Consider the following 27,318-nt stretch of genomic DNA (forward strand, 5'->3'; position numbering starts at 1 on the left):
CAAATCCTGGGAACTGGGTTTTTTAAAAAAATTACACATTGTTATTGTTAAGTGAAATCTGAACAATACAGTCTTGTATTGTTTTTGCTTCAATGCTCTGAACTTGGTGGGATTTGGAAGCGAGATTTTCCACTGGATTCTCAAATCCTGGTAAGGCAGTTCCAACTCTGAAGGGATTTTTCTAAATTTCTATCATAGTTTCTTTTACTGGTTTTACAGGGAATGAACCACTAGCATGATACCTGACCCAGAAACAGCACATTTATTTTTTTCTGTGCAGAATGCAGAATTCAAACAGCAGAAAGGAGGGATATGTACTGTAAGTCAGTATGTTTATTTTAGGCTATTTGCACAAGCTACAGTAGGCTGAGCCACTAAACTGGACAGCGTATCCTAGGGCAAAATGATTAGTTGGAATTAATGGAATTTTTGTGTCAACTCAGTCCATCGGCAATCTCGGGCTGTCATTAATCCCCAGGATGCATTTGCCTCTCTTGGTAGTGTTTCCACCTGGGTAACACTTGCTAAATGTAGTACACAGGAAAAATTCATGTCCACTATTTCCTCCCACTTCTACCACGAAAGATGGTGCAACCATTGGGTTTCTAATACTATCCCTAAAAAGTCATCTTTGCTTATTGCTCAAGACATCTCATGTTTTCTTTTTAAGAAGGAGAAAACTAATTTTGAATTTCCAATTTGAAATATCTGGTGGATAACAACTAACCTTGACTACTGTGAACATAATCACTAGGTTTGTTTCAGCTTTAGAAGTATTGTATGTGGAACAGAGATGCTTACTGAAGCAAAATTAATATGTTCCAAAAATGAAAAGGCAAAAGCTGGTCAAATAATTTTTTTTACCCTACTGGCTATTTTAATATAATAAATGTCACTTTTACAAGGAAAATCAGCCTACAAATTATTGCTCAAAAGTACTGTTAGAAGTTGTGTTTTTGAAGAGTGACTGCATTCTGGGCTTGGAACATTTAAAATGATCAAAATGTGTTTTTTTGTTTTGTTTCTTTTTAAACAAAAACAAATTTTCAGGCATGTAAGCCCCATGAAGTTTTTTCAGCTTGAGCCTTGGCCCTTAAAACTGGAAGATGTTTTTCATATCCAGCACCTTACTTTTGCACACAGCTAACTTTGTTTTAACCTGATCAGAAAGAGTAGATGAAGAAATATCAATGTCTTCACTTCCGCATCTTGATGTGATGTCTTCTCTTAACAAAATCTGTGGCAGAACTGAGTCTGCCCTTATATTCAATAAAATTTATAGTGAAGAATAATCTCACAGCCTTCCTCATGTTGACTTTTTAGATCAAAATCAGCTTTTCTCTTCCCTGGCGGTCATGCCAGCCACCCTGAGGAGTGAACCTTTCAGATGAGCACTGAGGCTGGGAAGGAGGGAGGGTCAGACTGGGGGTGAAGGTGGGGGAAAGAGAAGGGGTTCCTGTGTGCGGCCATTGGTTTGGTGTCAGTAAATGATCATTCATGTCTGTCCAGTGATGATATCCGAAGGCACTGAGGTCTCAAGGTGTGAGGTCGCTGAGGTGTGACAGTTTTCCTTTGGAAAGCAATTAGAATGAATGAGAATCCCCTTCTGATGTTTTAGAATCCTGGGGTTTTAGAATTATAATAACAACACCCGCCACATTATAAAAACATGTTGTTTTTCCTTGCTCCGCTTCAGCGTTGCATTTGGTTTTTCAAAGCAGTTCAATATTATATCAATGACTGGTTCTGATAGATGAGATCTGATAGGGCTTGAAAGGTACACTACAGAACAAATGTCATCAGTAGGCCAACCACATCCACGTGCCTCCTGAGCTGCATGGATGTGTCCTAATAAATGAACACCAAGGAAGATTGCATCGGAAACAAGATCCTATCACAGACAGGAAGTGCTCTATTGAATTCATTTTCATTAAGAATGATGTCTGTTTGGACATGAGGAACTAGCCTTCCAAGGGATTAGGTGAGAAATACTCCTCGTTTCCCATGGGAGCGGCTTCACCATGTTTCTGATCAGGCACACAGCGGTAGAACCTGATGCTGGGAAGCTGTCTAGTCACATTTCCCGAAAGCCTTTGATGTACCCTGAGCTGAAACCACACCATTACATTTTCATGAGAACTCGCTGTTATTTGCCTCATTATAAGCATTTTGTCACATTTCCTTCTGTTTAAAGAATCCAACTTAAAAGGAAATACCTTGAGGGGACATGAGTCATACTTTTTATATTCATTCCAATTTTGGTTTCTGCCAAAAAAAATTAGAATTCATGTTCCATAAGTGAGACACAGTCATTCTCATGTTTACCCTTTTGCTGTGATCATATTCAAAAGAGGACACTGAGAGAGAGGGCTTACCTCGTTTGATGGCAAAGGTCAGTTGCAAAGGAATGAGCCATTTTGAGACATTTTCTATTGCAATGATTGGTACCCAAATGTTAAGTTTTTTCACTCAAACATGTCTGAGTGCCAAGTAGGGTGACGTGAAGGGTCTCCCTAGATGCAGGAATTTCAGCGCTAACACTGAAATCCTGGACAAACCAAGCCTGTTGGCCAACCTAGTGCTAAGACAGGAAGTACAATAATGGAGCAGGAAGGAGCAAGTCTGAGAAATATTGTGGGAAGAGGAGGTGTTTACCATTTAGAAAGAAATTACACAAAATATAATATCAGAACTGCTGTGAAGATGAAAAAAACAAAAACAAAAACAAACTGGGACCCTTAGAAAACGAGGTCCATGGGTTCTGTGTTAAGTTATAAAGAGAAGTATCTTTTCTGAGAAATATATTTTTTCAGGTTCCCTGAATTTCCACGAGCAACTAAGATCTAAGTGACTTGTCTCGTCTACTCACTCATTAATTTATTAAAAAAATATTTATTGAGTATTTTTTCTATTCAGGATGGAAATGCTGGCCACTATGGCGCATTTACCACATGCTGAACACGCCACACAAGTTCTCATTCAATCCCCAGAATATCTCTAATTATTGAATCTCTGTTAGCCCCACTGTCTAGGTGGGGAAACAGAGGCTCAGAGATACAAAGTTACTTGCCCAAGGCAGAACAGTGAGATTTATGCCACGGGGAGTCTGAAGGAAAAGCCCTCAGGACACTGTGCCCGACTGGTAGTAGAAGGGTTCTGATCCTGGAAGCAAAGGCCTGGATTCAGTGAATGACCGAGTTACAGGGCATTCACGCCATGCCTGGCACACTTCTAACAGTCTTTACAGGGGTCCTCTTATCTATTGTTTACATCAGCTGGGAGGAAAACGCTGAGCCATCTAGAAAGGACACGCCTCCTTAAGACCCAAGAAACCCCCAAGACAGGTATCCACACTGTGGTGAGGGGCCTCAGGAGTGGCGAAAGGGGAGTTAGGGTAAAAGAGAAGATAAGCCAGCCCGAGTGGCATGGCTCAGTGGTCGAGGGTTGACCTATGAACCAGGAGGTCACAGTTCGATTCCTGGTCAGGTCATATGTCCAGGTTGTCGACTCAATCCCCAGTGTGGGGTGTGCAGGAGGCAGCTGATTAATGATTCTCTCTCATCATTGATGTTTTTACCTCTCTCTCCTCCTCTCTTCCTCTCTGAAATCAATAAAAATATTTTTTTTAAAAGAGAAGATAAGGCCAAACAGAGACCACCACAAGCCTGTTGCTACTTCTCTTTGTTGGGTGAGTTAGGTATTCCAAGCATCAATATTAACAGAAGGGCAGCGTCCAGCACAGTGTTTGGCACAGACTCTGGAGCCAGACTGTCCAGGTCTAGATCTCCGCTCTACCACTCCCTGGCTCTGTGACCTGTGACTAACCTCTCTGAGCTTCAGTAATCTCACCTATACAATGATCAGGATCAAGATAGCATCTTCCTTAGAGGTCATTAAGAAGAATCCATTAGGTGAAAGATACAAGCACTGGGAGAGTCTGAGTACCATACAACCAGTCCAGAGTGTATTGTAGAGGCAAATACTATCTCTCTTACTTAAATGACTCTTTATTGTGTACTTTACTAGTATAATGTGCTGTTTTGTGTTTACCTTTCCTCTCGCCCGTGTATCTACGCAGGTTTCCTACTTGAGTTGAACAGGATAAACCACTTGGCTTAGTATGCAAAACTGAACAATGTCCTTTACTTGGAGATGCAGAATCCAGAAAAGCTACCATCCCTAAAAACCAGAGCAGGTCTGCCTCAGGGGGGCCAATGGTGTGTGGGTTCTTCACTTCCTGCAGGGAAGATTTCACAACGTGAGACCTGTTGATTTTGAGAGTATGTTTATTAAAGCTGGGACAGTGAAACAAGGCAGGGCCTAGGATAGAAGCAGCAGCAGGAGAGAGCCTAAGCAATGCAATTAGAATCCCTTGAGAGTAAGGGTTAGGTCTCAGTAATTTTTAAAGATCCCCAGGTGATTCTGATGTGTTGTCAAGTTTAAGTCTAACTAATCTAAAGCAATCCACCCCAATCCCCCAGGCCCTGGCACACAGAGAAGATCGTTCATCCTCTGAGTGTAACAGCACTTTTGGAATTCACCTAGTGTATCATTTAAGGCGCTGTGGGCAGTAAATAACAGAAAACCCAGTAGGTGATCCTGGGAACTTGTTGGAAATGCAAATTTCCCAGGTCCCACCCCAGGCAGCTGGATCAGAAACCAGGATTGGAAACTGAAGAAGCTGTCCTGGTGAGGCTCGTGAACACTGATGTTTGAGAATCGCTGGCTTAGATCAGGAGGGGCTGTGGCTAGACATGCGGGAAGGATCGCTTCACTCAGACCTTATAAGAGTTACGCAGTGCAGGGGTGGGGGTGTCCAGGGGTGGACTTGGGGGAGGCAGTCACACTGCTGCTGTAACTTTGGATGCTTACAGATCATTGTGGTCAAAGAAGGAGCCCTGAAAAAATTTTTAGGCTAATTTTACAGTGTAATTTGCATTGAGGACCTCCAAGTTCTGCATGGACAAGGTCAGCCACATTCAGGACCTTTCTGGGCAGGAGAAGTGTGTGGATCTTATGGAATTAAAATCCGAGGTCAAAATAAAGTCTTATTTTTAACCCCCACAGTTTCCCAGACTAGTTTCCTACATTGGAGAGATTCATCTAGAAAAGAAATTCTACTAAAGGGAAGCTAGTGAGATCTGCAGGTGGTGGGTTCATTTCTGGAGGCCACCACCATATAATTCATAGCCCCTTTAATATGTGAACATTCAAAAGTCAAGAAACTTTCTTAGTAAAATCCTTCCCACAACCACAATATCAATCTTTCAATATCCTTTGCCCTGGACTTTTTGACCCAACATCAAGAACATAGCAGTTACCATGGCAACTGTCTGGCACTATCTGTCTCTCTGTCCCCCTAGGATAAGTGGGGCCTCTTGAGCAAAGGGTAAGGGCATTACTTCTATTACATATTGGTAGTTTGCATGAAAACAAACCACATTTGATTATCTCTTTGGCTCTTTGATTAATGTTTAGAGTTTTCTTCATTTTTTTAGGCTTGGTTTCTTAGAAGTTTAGAAAGTAACACAATATATAAAAATTATATAACCATCTAAAGCTTTAACAGGGGGTAAAATGCTATGGTTATTTCCTAGCATGTCCAAAGAAGATATCACTTGTTCCAAATAACATTACTTATTTATCAAATGACAAACTCTAGCAGATATGTAAACATCTGAAGGTTTGAACCTTCATAGGGAAATCATTTAAGAGGGAATTGTGTGCATTTTTCTTTCTAATAAATGAAAAAATTAAGAAATAGGAGGCCTTAGTTTTCTACCAAAGAAGTTAAGCAAGAGTTTATAATTTTATATTTCAACAGAGTCAACATATTATTCTGAATCCGTTTGCCTTGTGAGGGTCCCAGGATTGCTAGATAGTTGTCATGTGCACGTATGACATCTGTTGGGACACAAACATGGAATGGAGGATGGATTCATCTCCCCATTGTTGCTGTCAGCCATTCTCTATTTCTCATTCCTTAATGAAGTCTCAGGAAGAATACATTGCTTTTTTTTACAACTTTCAGTTATCTAAAAATCCAGGTCAGTTTAGTCTAGTTTAAAACTTCAAGCTCATTTCTGGCTTAATGCTTATCTCTCTCCCTTCTCCCAGAGCCAGACCCCTTCCAAGCCTGCCCCCTGGGCTGCCTCTCCCAGCCAGGTACCCCCAGCCCCCCAGCGCTGAGGTCTCCTTCCCTGTGCTCTTGGCTGGGGAACGCCTCCACAAAGTAGAGATGTGCCCATCCTCCCTACCTGGGGCTGCCCCTCACACCATGCTCTGCCTGGTGGGTGGAGTGGTCTGCTGCCCAGAGAAACACATGCTGACATCCACCCACAGAACGAGATGCCGGCTCCTTCTCTCTGCATACCCTGTGTCTTTGGCTTGATTTTCTTGGAGACTTTCTTTTCTTTCCCTTTTAAGGGGAGTCCCCCAAAGAGAGAAAGGAAAAAAATGACTAGAGTGATAAGATTTGCCCTAGTGTGTAGATGATGTTCTTTTCTTCTCCTCCTCATACTTTACTCGGGAAGTGGTGAGGAGAGGGGCTGGCCTGGCATTTTGGATGGAGAGCAGAGTTGATGGGTTGCTTCTTAGTAACCTACAGAGGGAGGGTCTATAGCTCAGTTATGTATAGCTTCCTTGAGAAGAGGGAGCCGGTGACACCCCGTGCTTTAGTTTTGTGTCTCAGCCACTCATCTGAGGCAATAGAAACAAGTCCACTGAGAATCCTATTACCTGTGCCAGCTCCCCTGGGTGGCCCCCATCCAGGATCTCTCCACAGGCCATTGGCATCAGGGCGTACTAGCCCTGGGGCGGAAGTCTCGTCAGACCAGGGAATGGGGAACGAGGGTGGCTGGACCTTGTCCTGGGGTTGGCTGGACAGTGTGGGCATCCTGGCTGGAGGGACAGAGCCTGGGTTAACTAGTGCTTGTCATTTCTTGTCCTGTTCTTATTGCTGGAGCGTCAGCTGGGTACACGACTGATCCCTGTATCTGTGCATAAGTCACCGCAGATAATTAGTCCAAAAGAAGAGATTATCCCTGCTGGGCCCATCTGTATCTAAAGAGCTCATGTGTGCCTGTCCTCTGAGTCCAAACAGGCAAGGGCCCAAAGCACATGTGAGCTTTGCTGTCATTCAGCCTCTCGAGCAGGAGGGAGAGCGTGCCTCTCCAGCAGCCCCATGTGTGATTGGGAGGCGGGTCCTGGCACTTTAGGAAAAGCTCTTTAGCATCGATGACAAGTCATGCTCACTGCTGTCGCTGTCCCCGCTCCCGCAGCGGAGAGAACAGTCACTCACTCTTCCCCAGGACAGTGTGCCAGCATCTGCAATCCTCAGTGTCATAGACGTAACCTTCACAGACTGAGCCCCAGGAACATCAGGTGGGAAATGGTGTCCTCAATACATTTCTTTTTTAAAATGTTTTTATTTTATTTTATTGATTTTTAGAGAGGCAGGGAGAGGGAGAGAGAGAAACATCAATGATGAGAGAGAATCATTGATCAACTACCTCTGGCACGCCCCACACTGGGGATTGAGCCCACAACCCGGGCATGTGCCCTACTGAAAATCAAACCATGACCTCCTGGCTCATAGGTCAATGCTCAACCACTGAGCAACACCAGCCGGGCCTGACCTATACATTTCTTATGAATAATTGTAGTTTACATTTGCAGGTGCTTTTTATATGCCGGATTTTGTGCTAGGAGTTCAGGGTACACAGCCTGTCCACACTGTCTCTGTTCTCAAGTTGAGGACAACGAGGAGTGTAAATCTAGTCACCATAAGTCAGGGAGACCCAATCAGGATGGGGCACATATTAAGATCTTCTGTTACATTACATGCATCATTCCACTTAATCCTCACAACCACCCAGTGGGATTAAGTAATTTGATTTTCCCTACTTTTTTCAGATGAGAAAGCTAAAGCCTAGGAGGATGAATAGCTTGTCCCAAATCACACGGACAAGGACAGGCCCAAGGTCAGTCCATGGTCTCTGGCCTTGCTGTTAGTGTTATCCCTTGTGATACTGAGCAAGTCTTTACCAGCTTAGCAGAGAAGGGTCCCAGGAGGCAAATGGGGATGCTCGGAGCTTGCAGACCTCAGCGTAAATGACTCGATGTCCCTCGTCTTCATAGTTAGGTGTTCTTAAATAATCAGGCTTGGCAGAATGGCCGCAGTGGCTGTCTTCCACCCTAGGTCTCCGAGGAGCAAGCTGTCTTCTCTGCAAGGGACACGTGATTCTAGGCCACTTCAGGATGACTGTTGTTATCCTAACCAGAGTGAGAGGAATGCTGCTTATTAACATATCCAGGCTAATTGCCTAGGTCCGTGGTCGGCAAACAGCGGCTTGCGAGCCACATGTGGCTCTTTGGCCCCTTGAGTGTGGTCACGAAGTTTCAATCGCACTGTACATGCGTGCCCACACGTGGTATTTTGTGGAAGAGCCACACTCAAGGGGCCGCAGTTTGCCGACCACTGGCCTAGGTGAGCTTGGAGGCCACTGAACTACAAAGTCCAGGGAGCTGGGTATAGGGAGGAACTGAAAGAATGTGTGGAAAGAGTATCTCAGTGACTTGCTGTGGACTAAAGGCTTCATAGTCACAATCCAAGCCTGTGAGCAGAACACAAATAAGTTCTGGTAGCAGGAGGCTCTGTGGCTGTCCAGAGAAACTACCCAGGGCCTGCAAACCAAAGAGAGAATTCCAACAGAAGCCCATCCGAGCTGCAGGGAAATGCCTCCTGCCCCCTCCTCCCCGTGTTTCATGGTTTCAGGAGGCAAGGATTTCAAACCACAGGTAGAGTGGGCAGTTCTGTGCTTTTATCAATAACTACGATTAAGGCGCAAGAAAAGGGAACACCAGTGAATGCATTTTGTAGAGTAGTTTTTGTTTTGTTTTATTCATTTTCAGCCAAACTCACCACTTTAATTTCTTAAATCTTCTGAACAGGTCTGTCCATGAAAACACAAAAACAAAACACGATTGTGAAGTCTGAGGGTAAGATTTTCTGGGAAGTAGAGAGTAGGAAGAAAGGACACTTTTTTGTTTGTACACAATTCCCCTCCCGGGCTGATATTCACCAGCAGCATTAAGAAAGGGCACCCTCATTTGTAAGGCTGTCGGCACCCATAAATATCAGATGATTTGACTTGAAAGTTAATAGATGAATGCCTTGTTCCCTGGCACACCCTGTGTCCTGAAGTGAAAACAGAATGTACAAGCCAATTCTGGTTGCTGGGATAGAGATCACGGGGGCCAAGATCTGAGACATTCCTGCTTTGTTAAGAGTCTCCGTCTCCAAGTCAGGAAGCCGTGGCAACCAAAGCGATGCGTCATCGGGCACCTGGTCAGATAGCACCACCAAGCAGTCAGGTTCTCTTGTTGAGACTTACTGTTGACGTCAGGGTGCGCTGGGAGGCTCCTGGACCGCTTTCCATAGTTGGTGAGGAAGCAAAAACCGTGCGTAACGCGTGGGCTGTGCCGTAACTCCCCAGGCATCTGAGCCAAGCGTCCCTCCATTCATCTTGGCTATGCGGACCTGACGTGGAAATGAGGCAATGCGCTGCCGGGGCCAAGGGGAGAGGGAGAACAGGGCATTGTCCAAGGACATGAGAGACGCACAGGACACGTCTCATGCGGGAGGAAGGGTGAACGAGAGCCGTGAAGGCTAGGCGACAGTGTTTACGCTGCACCCAGAAAGGCAGTGGCCTCGTCAGAGATGCATGTGTTCAGCTGGTGCCCGGGGTCCAGTGTGAGAGCAGAGGGATTTGATCCAGTGGCAACAGGCCCAGTGACGACGGCCCCCTCCCAATTCAGCCTGCACGGGGCGTGCTCACCTTGCTCACGAGTCGGCCGCTGGCTCAGACATCCCTCTGGGACCCAGAAATCGGACCAAAAATAGCGCTCTGGAGTTGAGAGTAAAATTTGACAAGCGTCGCAGCAGCATTGTTCCTCGGTGGACGGCCTTTCCTTTTTGTGGTGTCCCATCTCTCTTCCCAGGGCTCAACAGCTGTTCTGCTCTTTAATAGCTCCCCAGGGCCTAGGTCCAGCTGGGCGTCATTGACAAAAGCAAGAAAGATGACAGCTTTCCAGATAAAAAGGGCTGTGAAGATCATCTAGTGCGCCGACCTCATTTCACAAATGAGGAGATGGTGGCCGAGGGAGGCTAAGCTACTTCCTCAAGGTCACCCAGCGAGCCCAGGGGAATTAGCGCAAATGGAGGAGCCCTCCCTGAGGATGTGAGAGGTCAGTGGGCCCCGCACCTGCCTCCTCAGCTTCCTGTTCTCTCCAGTGCTGAGGGCAGTGGGGTGGAGGGCAGGTGAGGAGTGGAGTGTGCAACTCATTAATGGACAGAGTCTCAGTACGTGTTATTAATATGCTAGCATGAGCAGTTTGGCCAGAGGACCCAGAAACACTTAAATCCTACCTTCGGTTAATCAATTCTTCTCATGAATTCCCTAAGAGAAATGTACCCATGGGACACTCACGGATCAGTAAGGCAAAAGAGAATATTTTTTAATGAACCCAGGCTTTGTCCCTAAACCTAAGAGAATTCTAGTGAATTAAAGTTAAATCACAGGATGACGCGTGTTTCGGGCCGACTGGCCTTGGCTGCAAGCACCTGGCCAGAGTGATAAAGTCAATGATAAGGAGATTGTTGGAAATGCCTGCAAGGGAGGCAGTGGGAGCGGAAGGAGGTCCATGGAGAACATGAGCTCTCCATCCTGAGCATCTCCAAGTAATCGAGCTGGACACCGACATAGACTCAGGGGCCAGCTTCTCAGACTTCCTCAGTTCGTGAGCAAAGAGCTGAGGACATCGAGGTCTGGAGAGGTAAAGTGACTTCTCTCCCCAGCCCTGACGAAGATCCAGGACCTTCTGACAGGCTAGCAAAGCAGCCACCTCCCTGGGCCGTGGTTTGACAGGATCTCGCCAAAAACATATTGCAGGAGGGCCCACAGGGACAGGCCGTGGCCACACCTAGGAAGCTGCAGCATGAGAGGCATCCAGACTTGAGACAAAGGGCAGAGCCATATCCTGCCTTTCTCCAGAGTCCGTCGGACTCAGTGGCAGTAAGACCCAGAGGCTGCGTGGTGACCTGCCGCCATCAGGTCACATAAATCACGACTCTCTATCCTGGCGCTCCACGAAGAGGAGCCTGGAGAGGGCAGAGCTCCGCATGCTGGGTGTTTATTCACCCGAGTCATCCAGCAAAGACCCAATTAGCTCAAGAGGCAGTTTAATGACTGGTTTGGGCTGAGAGAGCCTAATTGGGTTGAAGAGGGCCTAATGCGTAGGGTTCCTCCTATCACACCCTACACTACCTCCTGGCAGAGCAGGGCATCCTTCAGAAGGTCTGAACAGGTATAGAGAAGAAGCTATGATATCAGTGAGACCGTTCCATGAATATAAAAGAAGGGAAACAAAAACCTATAATTCTAGCACTCAGGAAGGACCTACCACTATCATGTCCCTCCCTCCCTCCCTCCTTCCCTCCCTCCCTCCCTCCCTCCCTCCCTCCCTCCCTCCCTCCCTCCCTTCCTTCCTTCCTTCCTTCCTTCCTTCCTTCCTTCCTTCCTTCCTTCCTTCCTTCTTCCCCTCCCTCCTTCCCACCTTCCCTCTTTCCCTCCGTCTCTTTCCCTCAGAGACCTTACCTGGCTGCCTCAGTTGGAAAGAGCTTTGGCCTGCAGACTGAAGGTCCCTAGTTTGATTCCGGGCAAGGTCACATACTCTGGTTTGCGAGGGCACATACCTGGATTGCGGGCTTGATCCCCCACTGCAGGAGGCAACCAATTAATGATTCTCTCTCATCATTGATGTTTCTATCTCTCTCTCCCTCTCCCTTCCTCTCTGAAATCAATAAAAAAATATTTTTTTTAAAAAAAGAAAGTTATTTGCTATTCTTGGCATTTTATTTTTTAAATCCTCACCCGAGGGTATTTTTCCATTGATTTTTAGAGAGAGTGGGAGAGGGAAAGACAGAGAGAAATATTGATGTGAGAGAAACATATCCATTGGTTGCCTCCTGCATGCACCTTGACCAAGGCCTGGCCAGGGAGGAGCCTGCAACTGAGGTACGTGCTCTTGACCGGAATCAAACCTGGGACCCTTTGGTCCACAGGGTGATGCTCTATCCACTGAGCCAAACTGGCTAGAGCTAGAGATTCTTTATAAGGAGGCTACAGCTGGGCTCCTGCAGCAGAGGAGACACTGTTGCTGGGCCTCAGGAACAGACTTGAACTAGGGGTGACGCAGAGAGTCTCTGCTTTGAATGAGTAAATGTATTTTTCAGTCTAAGATACCGTTTTTATCATAGTAAAGCCAATTTTTGAAAGTGCTTCCTCTGGGCTATTCCTTATGCTAAGTTTTTATGCAAGATTTCATTTAACATTTATATCAATCCTGCAAAACGGGCTCCCTTCTCATCCACCTGTTCAGAAAACGAAGGCACTGTGAGATAGAGGGTTAGTGACCTTCCCAGGCCGCAAGCTCAGCATGCTGCAGAGCCATAGGCCTTGGCCATGACCAACAGCAGGGCTGTTCCCTAGTCAGCCATGTGGCCTCCATGCTTTTTATACCCTGGGGTTTATTTTGTTACATAGTCACATCCCTCCACCCTGGAGAGAAAGCCTAACTTTCGCAGGAAAAACTAGACCAACAAACAATGAAAAGTAAAGATGAAGTAAAGATGGAGAAAGGCTAGCGTGCTCTTTTCTGCTGAAACCCTCCCAGGATGTCACATCCTCATTAGAATAAAACCAAAGTTCCCGATGAGCACGATCAGACCTGTTTTCCTCCGTCTGCCCTCCATTCTACCCTGTGCTCACTGTGCTCAATTCACATGGACCTTTTTCCTGCTTCTTTAAACAGGCCAAGTTCATTGCTGATTTAGGGCCTTGGAACTGGCTGTTCCCCTGCCTGGATTGCCCTTTATACAAAAGTGTTCCTTATGATTATATATTTGTTTATTTTTCCAACAGTGTTGTCAAGAATTATTTTTTTAGGTTATAAAACTTGTGCATAAATAACCAGAATTCTTATGTTTTTCTGGTAAATTGGCCTGTTCTCACATGATACGCCAGTATTTTTTCTAGCAGTATTTCTCTTTAATGACTGTTTTCTCATATACTGGCTTCCTTTCGGTTAAGTATTTCTATGGTGCATTTGTTTTCATTGTTTTACCTTCAACTTTAAAGTATCTGTATACATAAGGTGTCCCCAAAAAAGATATACACATACTTTGAATAATTTTAAAGGCAGTGTTTATTAAAATACATTTCATTTCCAAAATTAAGCTATCAGCTGTTAAAATGTGTGTTGTATACATTTTTGGGGACATCCTGTATTATATCTGTCTGTTGTAAGGACAATGTAGTTGTGTTAAATTATAATAAAGTCAGGCAGTCTATTTTATAATAGTCTTTATCCTATCTAGTAAAAGACAAAAAGGGTAATTGACCATACCTTCACTATGCTTCCCATTGGCTAATCAGGGCGATATGCAAATTAACCGACAACAAAGATGGCGGTTAATTTGCATACTAGGCTCCAAGCGGTGGAGCGAAGCCAAACGTACCCAAAGCCAGCCGAGCAGTGAGGCCTCACGCCCCCGGGATCAGCGGAGCCGAGAGGCCTCATGGCCCCGGGATCAGCAGAGCCGCAAGGCCTACAGCCCCAGTGCCAAGTGGAGCCACAAGGCCTCACAGCACTGGGATCGGTGGAACCGCGAGGCCTCACACCCTTGGGATCAGCGGAGCTGCGAGGCCTGACGGCTGTGGGGGGGAACTCTGGCCGGAGCCCAGCCAGAGCGAAGGCCCGGGTCCCGGGTGCCAGAGGAAAACTGGTGCCAGCAGCCAAGGGAAGGGAAAGCCTATTGCACGAATCTCTTCGTGCAACAGGCCTCTAGTTTTACTATAATTACTGATACACTAGGACAAAATCCAGCTTTGTATAGTGTTCTACTTATCTGTAAAACACTCTATTTTGTTTGTCTAAAACTGTCTTTCTGTTCTCATTTTTGATATATACTTTCTCTAGCTTGGCAGTTATTTTTTCTTTGCCACTTTAAAAATAACATTTCATGACCTTCTGTCTTCCATTGTTTTTATTGAAAAGTCAACTGTCAGCTCATTGTTGCTCATTTGAAAGTAAATAATGTCCCTGCTATCCCATCTGGTTGCTTTTAAGACTTTCTCTTGGTGCTTGGTATCCTGTAGTTTTATTACGATAAGCCTAAAGTTGTAATTATCTGATTTAGGTTAATAGGTTTTAGGTTTGTTTGTTTTGTTTTTTTCAATCTGTGGCTTGATGCTGTTTTTGGTTTGGTGGATTGGTTTGGGAAAACTATTAGCTTCAAATATCACTTCTATCTCTTTCTTACTCTCTTTTTCTTCTGGAAATACATTTTAGTGTATCTCTTCTGTTTCTTACCTTCTATTCTTTATTTTCTATTATTTGGTCTCTCCATGCTATCTTCTGAATATTTTATGTTGCCCTTGTTCTCCTTCACTAATTCTCTCTTCAGCTGTGTTAACCTGTTGCTCCCCCTTCTATCGATGATATTGCCTACCTGCTCCTCAATTTACAATTAATAGTGGTGACAAAGCAAATACTAGATATCTGACCCTTTGACATAATTCTAGTACCTTCATATCACCAGACTTCTCATCATTTCATTTGTTTTCTCATCTGGCAAACATTTATTAATCAGCTAGTATGTTTCAATAACCATATGTTTTAATAAGCAAGGTGCTGAGGACATATAGGGAACACCATAGATAAAACCTCAGTGCCAACAGAAGTCACATTCTTGTTTGTATGTGTAGAAGGAGTAAAAGAGAGAGAACATAGATGAACAAAGGTACACTATAATTTCAGGTATTGTTAAGTGCTATTCTATCTCCTTTCTGAACTTCCTATAGTTTTTCCCATTCTTTAAGTAGATCTCTACCTTTCTCCTCTTAGGCATAGAATGGTCTGATACATGGTTTCAAGGTACATTTATTTGACAAAGGGGAGGCCAAATAAACCTCTAAGGAAGCACATTTTTACTATAAAAAATAAAGTTTTGCCACTGAAATATTTATAAATTTAAAAAATCCTGAAAGTTGACCCTACTATTAAAAGTAGACTCTATTGAACAAGAGACATATGTCTCCTTTTAAAATCTAAGTATAGTCTTTGGCTCAATGAATACATGACTCAACTTCCTGTCACACTAATTAACTGTTACTGCTTTGAGAACAAGGTAGCTAAAATAATATTTTGTTTTATTTTTTATTGTGGCAAAAAATACATAACAGAATTTGCCATTTTTAAGTGCACACTTCTGTGACATTGAGCACATTTACATTATTGTGCAACTTTTTTTTATCATCCCAGAACTTTTTATCATCCCCAACTGAAACTCTATGCCCATAAAACAATACCTCCCCACTTAACCCTACCCCCACCCCCTGGTAACCACCATTTTGCCTTCTGTCTCTATGAACTTGAGTACTCTAGGTACCTTGCATAAGTGGAATCATACAATATTTTAAAATATTGCTTTAAAAACCTAACCTACTCCCTATAGGAATCAAATAGTAAATTACTAGCACAAGTAACTATTCTGATCATTGTTATTGATTGTGGGTTTTATGCATTTTGCTTATTAAATCTGTGAGGTAATTTTAGTGAAGGGAGCAATTTAAGAAAATTTCAACAAAATAAATTACTAGAGACTTCTCATGTCATGCAGGGCCTCTAAGTAAAGTGAAGAAGGCAAGTTTCAGAACCAAGACCTGCTTAACTAAGTATATGTTGTTGGTATGGATTTTCTAGTTGGAAATTTAAGTTTATAAGAGCTTTCAGTCTTATATTGTATGCGTTCGAGGCACTGTTTCTGGTGCCAATGAAAAAATTTCTCTGTTCAAAATTAGTTCCTCCCTACAGCACTTCCACCGTTCCAAACTAGACACAAAATAAAGGACCCTGAGTTTCTTATGCAGAGGCTACCATTGCATGAAAGACTTGTGACTCTTGTCGAAGTTGATGTGTTTTTCTTGTGTGGTGAAGATAGTCCCTTTACACAGAGCCTTGTTCCCATCTACTCCTGGCACATTAACTACTTTGGACCTTTGCCACTCCTGCCCCATAGTACCTCACTGCTACTGATACCTTTTCAGATTGCTGTGCTGCTCCTGTTCAATCAGCCCAGTTTGCCCGTAACTTTATGTGCTTTGAAACTAATCTCTGTCATATGTTCTGCTTTCCAAACTTTTGTAGTCTGACATTAATGCCCCTTTTATTATAAAAGCCACTGGATAATGGGCTGATAGTTAAGATAAGGAAACTTCCCACACCCTATTATCTGCAGCTGTAGATGAATATTTTTATATTTTTACTGTCCCTTGTTGTTGTATTGGAATGGCCTACTCAATAATTAAATCAGAATTTTTACTCTAAAAAAATTAGTTCTTCCCTGAAATAATACCAAAAAATGGTTTGATTCATCATAACACATGCATTTTAAAATGGAGTAAAATCAATACAGCTGCACCATTTGATTTAAATAAAACCTAGGTTGTGGGGATAACTCCAACAAATGCATTAGCAGCATCACTTTCATTTTCTCTCTATGTGCTAATTGAGTGGACAGATTTTTTTCCTTTACAGCAAACAAATATTGATAAAACATTTTTAGCTGTTCTGTCATCCATTAAATTGATGGTGGGCAGGCCTTCAATGCCTATAAATTTGATCTATGTTCAGCACAGCCACACATTTAAAATCTTGTCTTTTAAGATTTCATAAGTCTTAAATACGTTTTATCTCCAGACCAGAACACTTAAATTATATATGATCTGAGCACATTTGAAGAGGCTGGGTAAATGGTTTTGGATGCATTCAATTCTTTGTCCTCTAATAAAATTGGCTTCGGAAATGCTCTTGTCTGCTCACAAAATTGAAGTGAGTGGGTTCTGAATGCACCAGCGCAGGCCACAGGCTGCAGAAGCAGTAAGATTGGTACCCAGGTTCCAGGTGTGCTTCCTGAGATATTTTTCAGCAAGTTAAAGGGATGATGGTTGAGAGACTTAGAAAGAGGTGATTGAGTAAGAGAAGAAAAATGGGAAAACAGGAAAGCAGAATCTAATGGGAAAAAAATAGGCTAGTCTTCAATGTTATACTTATAAATGAATATATTTACTTTACAAAGTAAATATGCCCATGTGCCAATCATTGGCTCTTGCTATCCTGAGTTATGATGCACGTTTTTCTCCTGTGTCCTGTTTCTCTACCAGAGGAGACTTGCTATGCATTGCTATTTTATTAAAAATGTATTTATGGTTGCTGATGGTGATGGTAATGATGATGATTTTAATAGAGAAAGCCAGTAACAGGAGGAAAGGCAAGACAGGAAGAAATAGGGCATGAGGAAAAGCTAGAGGCAGACTCTACTAACAGGGCACAGCCAGCCAATCCTGCCACACTGCTCTGCTCCCACTGGCCACATTTCAGTTTTGCAAACACAATTGCCTTTTTCTCTTTAGATGGGGACAAACCTCATTTGAATACAAAAGCCTTCATTTACAGCGAGCTTAATAACAAACAAGAAGTAGATTTGCTGGTATGGATGTGGAGTAAAGGGAACCTTGTGCAATGTTGGTTGGAATGTAAGTTGGTGCAGCCACTATGGAAAACAGTATGGAGGTTCCTCAAGAAATTTTAAATAGAACTAACATATGATCTAGCAATCCTTCCCCTGGGGATATATCTAAACAAAATGAAACAATTATATCAAAGAGACATCTGCACTCCTGTATTCATTTTGGCATTATTCATAATAACGAAGGTATGGAAACAACCTAATTGTCACTTGAAAGATGAATGAATAAATATGCACCTCAGAAGGAGAGAAGAAAGTGTCCTGTCATATTATTAAGCAAATACTCACCAGGAGAACATTTCTGAATGAGACTTGGGCCAAATACTTAATGAAGGCAGCACAGGGGGAGTAGTGGGGACTGGGAGACAGAGCATCTCACAAAACACAGGCCAGCAGAATCAATTCTCACCCTTGTGACCCAGGCCTAATACCTCGACACCAGCCCAGACACAGCTGTTATTTATCGTTCTCCTGGCCCGGAGCCGCTGAATGGCTTCCACCTAAACCACAGAGAACATCCTTCATACGTGAATTCAAAATTGCCACTGAGCTTATATGTCATAAAAAGGGGGTGTAAGTGAATTTCTGCATTACTTAGATTAGAACTTCTACTTACTTGTCTAGTGAAATTATTACGTAATTAACTTTCTTGTTCCCATAAGAGCTTATTCGGCGCAATGGAATGTTTTGAGCAAAAGCAACCCTAACTTTGGTTTCATTTTCCACATTGCAGAGATACTATTGTGTAAACCCAGAGGGGAGGGTGATGCATATTCTCTAACTCTGGGTCCAGTAGGGACAAAACATTTAAAAAGTTCCAATGTTTGAAAAGCCTACATATTGAAGATTCAAAATCTACATATTGAAGATTCAAAATCTACATATTGAAGATTCCTCGGTCAGGTGTAGGCAAGAATTCTACTGTCAAACTAGTTCAGTGTTCTAACCAAAGCATATCATTTTTAAAAAATCACTCATAAAGTGATTAATGCATCATCTCTGCTTAAAAAACTACAGCATATCATTAGCAAATAACTTCAGAGTGCATTGAAAATAAAAAAATAAAAACACCTCATTTTCAATCTTAAAAATGAGATACAATAACTATTACTTAGATACCTTTCCTAGGTGGGCTTTCCATTTGGGCAAGGGCTGACATGAGAGGTCACACCATTCATAGGGGGGCACTTTTAAAAAAATATATATTTTATTGATTTTTTACAGAGAGGAAGGGAGAGGGATAGAGAGTTAGAAACATTGATGAGAGAGAAACATCGATCAGCTGCCTCCTGCACACTCCCTACTGGGGATGTGCCCGCAACCAAGGTACATGCCCTTGACCGGAATCGAACCTGGGACCCTTGAGTCCATAGGCTGACGCTCTATCCACTGAGCAAAACCGGTTAGGGCGTAGGGGGAAACTTTTATGGCAATAATAGCAGCCAGGTACATACACTGGTAGATGCACCACAACATCAGAGGAGTTCCTGACCTTGGTATATCAGAGGTTCCAACCACAGCAGGTCAGGTAACCCTGAAATGCCAAGACAACGCTCTACATGTAGGAATCACTATCATGATAGCTTCCTTCCTGGGAAAATTATTCCAAGGCAGTTATCAGGTTCAGTCCTGGGTGGAGTTTGGTTAAACATGTCAATAGCTGCAGCCAAGGTGTCTAGGGCAAAGCCATAGGTGTGGTAACAGAAGAACGAGATGATACACAGGTAGTGTGTTGCTCATATCCATCACGTGGAGAAAGATTTCAATAGTATGGCTCACAAGGCATCATCTATGCATTTGAAGTCACCTTCTAGCTTTGACTTTGGGAACAGATACTCAGGGGCCCCCGAGCACTCAGCCCCATCCCCAGCTCATGATGGCTAATAGCAGCTGTAGGCACAGTGTTGTGTGCAGGGCTGCTCTGTCCCAGCTGTCCCAGGTGCAGCACCAAGTTTGTGGCGGGGGGTGGGGGGGTGGGGGTGGGGGACAGCACCATCTTGTATTTCCTCTTTAGCTGGTGCCTGAGGCCCAGCTGTTGCAATATTGCCAGGGCTGCATGATCCCTCTCTTCACACAAATGTTGCCTTTGCCTAAAGTGCACGATCCCCCACCCCCTACGAGCTTGGTGCTGATTTCTCCTCCTACTTCTGCTCTCAGATTAAATGTCACCTTTTCCCCGCCCCACCTCACCCATCTAAAGTAGGGTAGCAGTCACCTGCCATCATCATTCTCTATTCCAGTCTCTTCTGTTTCCTCCATAGCACTGATGTGCTAGATTTTACTTACTGGATGTTATTCAGTCTCGTTGCTTTCTTTATAAACAAGGATAGCAATGGGAAAGTGCTTGAGGCTGCTCATTGACATTCACAGCGGTGCCCATCACTATCACATCTGAAAGAGCAGGAACATCTGGAAGTCTATTTGCCTCTAAATTAATCCAACTATTAGGTGATAAAGCAAACACACCATCCAAAGGAAGGAACAAAACCTCTTTTTGCTCTTTTTCTTGAGATGGCCAGCAAACATCTGTTCTGTCTTCCCCTTCTCCCCTTCTACCAGCTGAGTGGGAAGAAGTCTTTTTACCTCTCGCTCTTTCTGCTCCCCACCTCCCCATGCCAGGGACCCACCATTTCTTTCCCTAACTCTCTGGCGAAGCTGTTAGTTAATAGAAGGAGCTGGGGGAGGGTCTTTAGATCTTCAGGACCCTCAGGTCTTGTGTATAAAAAGGAGGTGATGAGCATGAGTGGTCCTTCCTGGTCCAGCCCAAACATAGGACAGCCTCTTCGCGCCCAAGCCCTGTGTTTAATTATGCTGTCTCCTTTCTTTCCTCTGTTTTCTATTATTCTAACTTGATAAATGCCAGCTCCCTGGGAAGTAGATAAGGGAGAGGGAAGATAAGGATGCTGGGGAAGTAGTAAGGGTAGTGGGAATAGAGACACCAAAACACAGAGGTCTGCAAGCTTAATGTGCAGGAGAATGATACGAGATGTGTGTTTAAATTCAAATGCCCAGGCTTCCCTAAGTCCTTGAAATGTGGGTTCAGTAGATCTGAGGTGGAAGTGTTGGATCCTAGAATCTACATTTTGCAGAGGTGCTCTGATAATATTGTAGATGTGAGTCTTGTATCTTTTCCTGTTGTAAAAGAATCGAACACCTGTGGCTTGGGTTCCCTGACCTAAGTCAGCCCTTCCAACTGATGTGTGCTCTGATGCTGCTTCCCAGAGCTGGCCTGGGGACCCGTCGCAAGGGATGACCCTCCACCAGCCTCACCCGCATACCTTGCTGCGCCTCACAAACCCTACTGTCTATTCGGAGTGTGCTGATGTTACAGAGGTGACACATTGGCTCCACAACACTATTTTTGAACTCCACAGAGGTTCACCATCCCTTGAATAAAAGAGTTCATTTCAGAACTGAAAGACAAAGAACGGATAGTGTTTGGGTTCAGGTTGAAATGCAGGAGAGACCTCCCCACAACATCCGCATCCACTCAAAATCCCAACGTCCAGGACGCCTCGGTTCACCTGCTCAGGCAAGGATGCTCTCTTCTTGTGTGGGATCACTGCTTCTTTCCTTCCTCCCACCTTTCGGCAGCTGTTCTCCCGGCCTTGTGTTTTTAAAGCATGCTGAGGAATGTTGCTTGACTGTCTGGGATAACCACTAGGCATGTCTGGTGACCGTTCAGAAGGGTTCTGTTCCTTGTTCTGAGACTGGAGAATGGCGCCTCTTTAGTGAAAGTGCATCTGCTGAGCTTGTCTGTGCTTTCAGGGCACGTAAAGATAGAGGTCAGACACCCTTCTCCTGCTAACCAAACCCATCCTGTGTTAGGGCAAGTTTTCCCTTAACACACTACTTCCCACCTCCCAGGCTGCAGGCAGTGTTCAGTGATAAGGCGGCAGGCACCGGGATGCGCTCACCCTTCTGGTTGACTTGCCCTGCCCTGACTCTGATTGACAGGTCCGGAGCTACCGCAGCAAAGAGCACTTGTTGCTCTGGGAGCCCATCACTGCTACCGAAGGTGCTGGGACAAGAGGAGGTGGGGGTGCCACTGGTTTAATGTGGTCTTGTTGGCAATTTAGTTAAACCTGCTGGGCAGCACTGTCCCCAGGCAGGAAGATGCATGCGCATTTTAGTGAGGGACTCAGCTAGCATTTGAAAGAGGAGGAGCAAGAGAGAGAATCTTCCCTGGGAGGTTTGACAGGTAAAAAATGACCCACAAAAGTCTCTGATAAAATAGCCCTTTGGGCCCGGATGGTGTGGCTCAATGGTTGAGCATCTACCTGTGAACTGGGAGGTCCTGGTCATGGCACATGCTGGGGTTGAGGGCTCCATCCCCAGTGGGATTGTTACAGAAAAACCGGAGAAGAACCAAGCAACGCTTAGAGAGATGGAGTTACATTTATTATTACGCGCGGGCCCAGAGGAAAATGTCTCTCAAATTCTGGGAGAAATCACACAGGAAGTTTCCTGTATTTATACTATCTTACCCTCTTTGTCTCCCCAATATGGGGTTTTTCCGGTTCCCTTTGCAAGTTCTTAAAGGGCCCTATGTGCTGGCGCTTTGAGACCTCGACCAAAGGCTTGGCCTGACGCCAGCACTGATAACTTCATCTGGAGAAGGTTTAATGGCCTCTCTGAAATGGGAGTAGTCTTATTTTCCGTATTATTTAAGCCAGCAAGCATTTACAGAAACCAGAAATAGCAGGGTTAAAATTTCAAACAGTTTTTATATAAGATGGATGCTTCAGGATCATGCAGGAAACAGCCAATCAATGATTCTTTCTCATCATTGATGTTTCTATCTCTCTTTCCCTCTCTTTTCTTCTCTCAAATCATATAAAAATGTAAAAGAAACAAAAAAAAATAGTCCTCTGGGCTGACACAAGGTACTGGAAACCAGGGCATATTTACCATAGTTTAAGATTTTTGCTAAAACTCCCTGTTTGTTTCACTAGCACCCAGAGGACAGGGTTTCACATATTGCTACTTTTTACCCACATGCTTTTTGTGCAATATCAACTCTCAATTATTTTTAGTATTGCAAGTGTACAATTGTGGTAAAAAAAAAAATCCACAACTATTTTTAGTTCCTTTTAAATGTAGTTTTGTATTAACATCTGAAAACGGGCGTGCTTCATGTGTTGAGAATTTCTGTTCAACAAAATAATGAAGCCCCACTGGGTAGCTCTCCCTCCGCCGGGGGACTCGGCCCAGTTCCTAACGACTCCGTTCATGGGCTCTCCTCTGTAATCCAGGAGGGCTTGGGATTCCACATTCTCGACCCTAAGATATTTGACTAGTAGGAGAGAGAGAAGTTATGTGTTTGCATTTCTCCTTTTTCTTTTAACAAAATGAATGTGTGTTGCAAATGTTATAAGGAGACGCGCACATTGGGGGTGTGAGCGGGCATGGTGTTGCAGAAAGGGCATTGCATGTGCTAGTGCAGACCCAGCTCTGCTACTTTAACAATATAGTCCTAAGCAAGTCACTTAGTCTCTTTAAGCAGTAGATCCTCATCAGTAAAAAGTGAGCATTGTCAGCATCCTGCCTACCTCATGAGGTGGGTAGGAAGGTCAAACAGATGGAAGATAGGAAAACATTGAGTAAATTGCAATGCGGTCTTGTATATTTTAAACAGTCTAGGGCTCCAGGCCTAGTAAGTATCCTACATGGTAACAAAGTGGTGTCCTAGGTTGAGGAGGCAGTAATTCTCACTGCCATTGAGTATGGGATTTTCTGCATACAAAGGGGTACTCTGCCTCAAATAATTGCAAATTAACTCTCAGCATGCTTTCTAGTTTCTCTTCAAGCTGCAGTAGTATGACAGGAGGGATCAGAACAGATACCCTCATGCTGAAATCAAGAAAACCTGTAACAGAGGGGGAAGGCCTGCAGTCTTGCTGCTAAACCTCTGCCATGCCCTGGGTATAGAGTTTGTCTTTTTCTTTCCTCTCGATCTCTCCAAGGTGATCTCGTTCAGTCCCATGACAGCAAATGCCATCAATATGCTGAAGATGCTGAAAGTTACAGCTACAATTTGGAACGTTCCCTGAGTTCCAAACACATATCCAATTCAATTTTCAATTTTCACTCTGTTGTCTAAGAGGCATTAGAAAATTAGCATGGCCTATACGGAGCACTAATCTCCCCTTAAATCCACTTCCTACCAAGTCTTATGTCAAAGAAAGGCAGAACCCTCTACTCAATGGCTCAGGCCAAAATCATAGAAACCACGCATGCTGCACTCTGCACTGGAGGCCACAAGGGTTCAAATCCCAGCTCTGCTGCTCACTAGCTCTGTGAATCTGCATACGTACCTATCTTTTCAGATTTTTTAATGAAGATTAAATGTGTTAATATGTGTGAAGCACTCAGAACAGTGCCTCGCACACTGTAGGTTCCATGTGAGGGTTTGTTATTATTATGTGCTCATGCCTCACCTAAACTGCGTTAGCAAGTATTGTCGGCTCTACTTCCAAAGCAAACCCTGAATTGGATTACTTTTCAGCATGCCAGTACCACAACCCCAGGCCAGACCATCATTCCATCCAGTTGAGTTTCTGGGCCCTTCCTAACTTGCCTCCTGTATTCGCTTTCCCTCTGCTACTGTGTATCCTCTGCAGAGCAGCCAGAATCCAGGCTCCTGACCTGCAAACCCTACCTGCTCTGGACCTGCCTACCTTTCTAAGCTCATTGCCGCTCTCTGCCTCACCTAGCTGGCCGTGATTGCTCCTTTGCATCATTTAATTCTCAGCTCCAATGGCCCCTTCGCCACAGGCCTTCAGTCTTCACAGTCAGGAGAAGCCTCCTCTACCAGTCACTGCCCATCAGTGTTTTGGCTTCTTTTTTATTCAGAGGCTTAACAGAACCTGAAATGACCATATTATTGCATCTAAGGGTTCCTGTTCATCTCTTCCCACCCATGTTAGGTGGGGACCCACTTTGTTTATTTTGTTGCTATGTCCTGACAATGTTGACCTTGGCCTGATTCCTGTGATCCTAGAAAACAGTGAAGGCTAAGAAATCATCCATTCTTTGTATTCTGAGAAATGTCTTACTTGCAAAGAACCATCGGCCCCAAGTGATTTAGATAAGACTCATGGATGCCCCACCTTCTTCACAGTTAACAGAGCATGTTTAATATTTCTTATAATGATAGCTAGTCCCCAGTATTCTATTTCTGCCCCTAACAGCAACAAAACAAAATAAAATATAAGAAGTCATAAACACTGCCCTACCACACACACATACACACAACCATCTTTTAAAAACCTTTCTCTCTCTCTCTTTTTTTTTAGATTGCCCATGCTTAGTCTCTCATCCTTTTGTATGAAGTATATAGCTGACTATAATTTTATAGGAAAAACTGGGGGCCCAGTGCATGAATTCATGCACCTTGAAAGGAACTGTGGGCTGTGAGGCTGCATTGGGCACAGGGGCAGGTCTCGGCCTGTCCTCTGTGCCCCTGCCCAGCCCCTCCCACCACAGCCCAGATCCGCTGTCTGCTGATAGCCCCGTTCCCACTGCCACTGCTCACACGTGCTGATGGTACCAGCCCCGCTCGCACCTGCTGATGGTGCGGAGCGATTGGGACAGGCGCTGTCAGCGGGTGCGAGTGGCAGCTACTGCCCCAATCACCCCTCACGAGCAGGGAGAGGTGGAGAAGCTCGGGGGGTGCTCAGGGCCAGCAGCCACGGCTCACACCCACTGATGGCACTGAGCGATTGGGACTGGTGCTGGGTGCCAGCAGCAGGTGTGAGCGCCGGGCACGCGGGAGCAAAGAATTTTCAGTAACCACCAGAGGCTCACCCCAATGACAGCAACTGGTGCCCTGCCTTGGTCTGGTGCTCCCGCTCACCTGCTCTACCATCCCGGCATGGCCAACACCCACCATGTTCTGTGCTCTGCCGCCTGCCGCCGACACTGGCCATGTTCTGCACATGCCCCCTGATGGTCAGTGCACATCATAGCAACTGGTTGTTCAGTTGTTCTGTCATTTGGTCTATTTGCATATTAGCCTTTTATTATATAGGATTATCTTTAGCCTGAAAAGATAGAGCAACTCCTCCTGTATTTTCTCCATACTGTTTAAACAATTGTGATTAAAAAAACCCCAACTTTTTATACCAGTTTAATTTTTTTCCTCTTCCTGTGACTAATCTAAGCATCCTTCTCAATTGCAAATATGTTAAATGATAATCATGACTGCGGTACATAGCTAATTTGAGTTTATTGCCTTTTTATATGTATAACAAGTATGAGCTTTCCAAGATAGTATAATTATGTTGCAAGACCCATAAAATATGCCTCATTTTATTGTAACTGTATTGTCATTTTGAGTTAATTTATTTAAGAAAATTCTGCTCCCTGCTATTAAGGAATCTATCTTAGGTCTGGGCATGAAAAGGGCATTAATTAACTCTTTATTGATGGGTTGGTCATGAAAGGAGATGGCCATTCAGGGGCCCTGGTGGTTACACAGCACAATATAGAAGTCCTGATGCCAGCTGTTTGGTGACAGGAGAGTCATTGTGAACTTGTAGAATTAGAAATGGTTGATGAATATAAAGTCCTGAAAACAACACTCAGGTTATTTTTAATGTTTCGCAGGATGTCAGACAACCAACAATAATTTATTGAGTATTTTCATTGTGCCCAGAGTTGTGCTAAGCACCAATGAGTGATTAAAAAGGGTATGAGATCCATTCCTTCAGTGCTGCTTTCAGACATCTATTTTATTTTATTGCCATTTGTTTAGATCAGATTAAGCATTTTGACTTTATTTTCCTTGAATAGCTGCTGGGTGTACTCACTGATTCCAGCTGAAATTAGCTCTATTTCCCTGAATTTAATCTTCTTGACAGTTATTGATAATGCCATCTCTCTACTGAAATGAATCACTTGATCAAGGACATACTTAATTCTCTTAAACTTTTCTCTTGTTGCTTTCTCTTTTTCCTCCTCCATCTTCAAGTTCGGATCCATGAGCTTATGACTATTTGCACCTGGGTGTCTTTTAGCACGTAGCAAATTTGAGATGTTTTCATAGAAGCAGAGGAATTGCTACTTCCCTCTTTCATCACACTGCCATTGATTTTCAGGTCCTAAGAATTTATCTCCATTTTGAAGATACATCATGGCAAAGAATTACACAATCACTGGTTATTCTCAAGTTTGGGGGCTTAAAACTGCCTTAAAGTACATCTTTTTTCCCTCCAGATGAAGTTACTTAAAATTTGGTGCTATTTCTTAAATTGATTAACACTTGTAGTCTTTTATACCTTCATAATTTATATTACAGACTTCATTCATTTCTCCAAGTGCAAATAGGGCTGTCAGCTTTAAAGACTGCTGTCACTGAGTAATACATAAAGAATGCAACCAACTAAGTAATTCATGGAGGCGCTCTTTCATGGTGCAAAAAATTAATGAATTTCTCTAAGGTGCCCAATTTGCCAACAGAGAATAACTAAGATGCCCAGAGATTTTGACCTCAAGCCAAAGAAACAAAGACTATGAAATTATGAGGACTGGAGAGGGAGAGAAACATTACCTAACCCAGAGATTGTAAACAGGAGACTTCCAGGTTTGATCTGGCCTAGAGATTATTTTTTATTTCTTTAACTTTGGTTTCCAATGCTTTCGGAAAGGCAGACCGATCTTCTACC

The sequence above is a fragment of the Myotis lucifugus genome, unplaced genomic scaffold (genome assembly GCF_000147115.1).
Source record: "Myotis lucifugus unplaced genomic scaffold, Myoluc2.0 scaffold_17, whole genome shotgun sequence".
NCBI classification, from domain to species: domain Eukaryota; kingdom Metazoa; phylum Chordata; class Mammalia; order Chiroptera; family Vespertilionidae; genus Myotis; species Myotis lucifugus.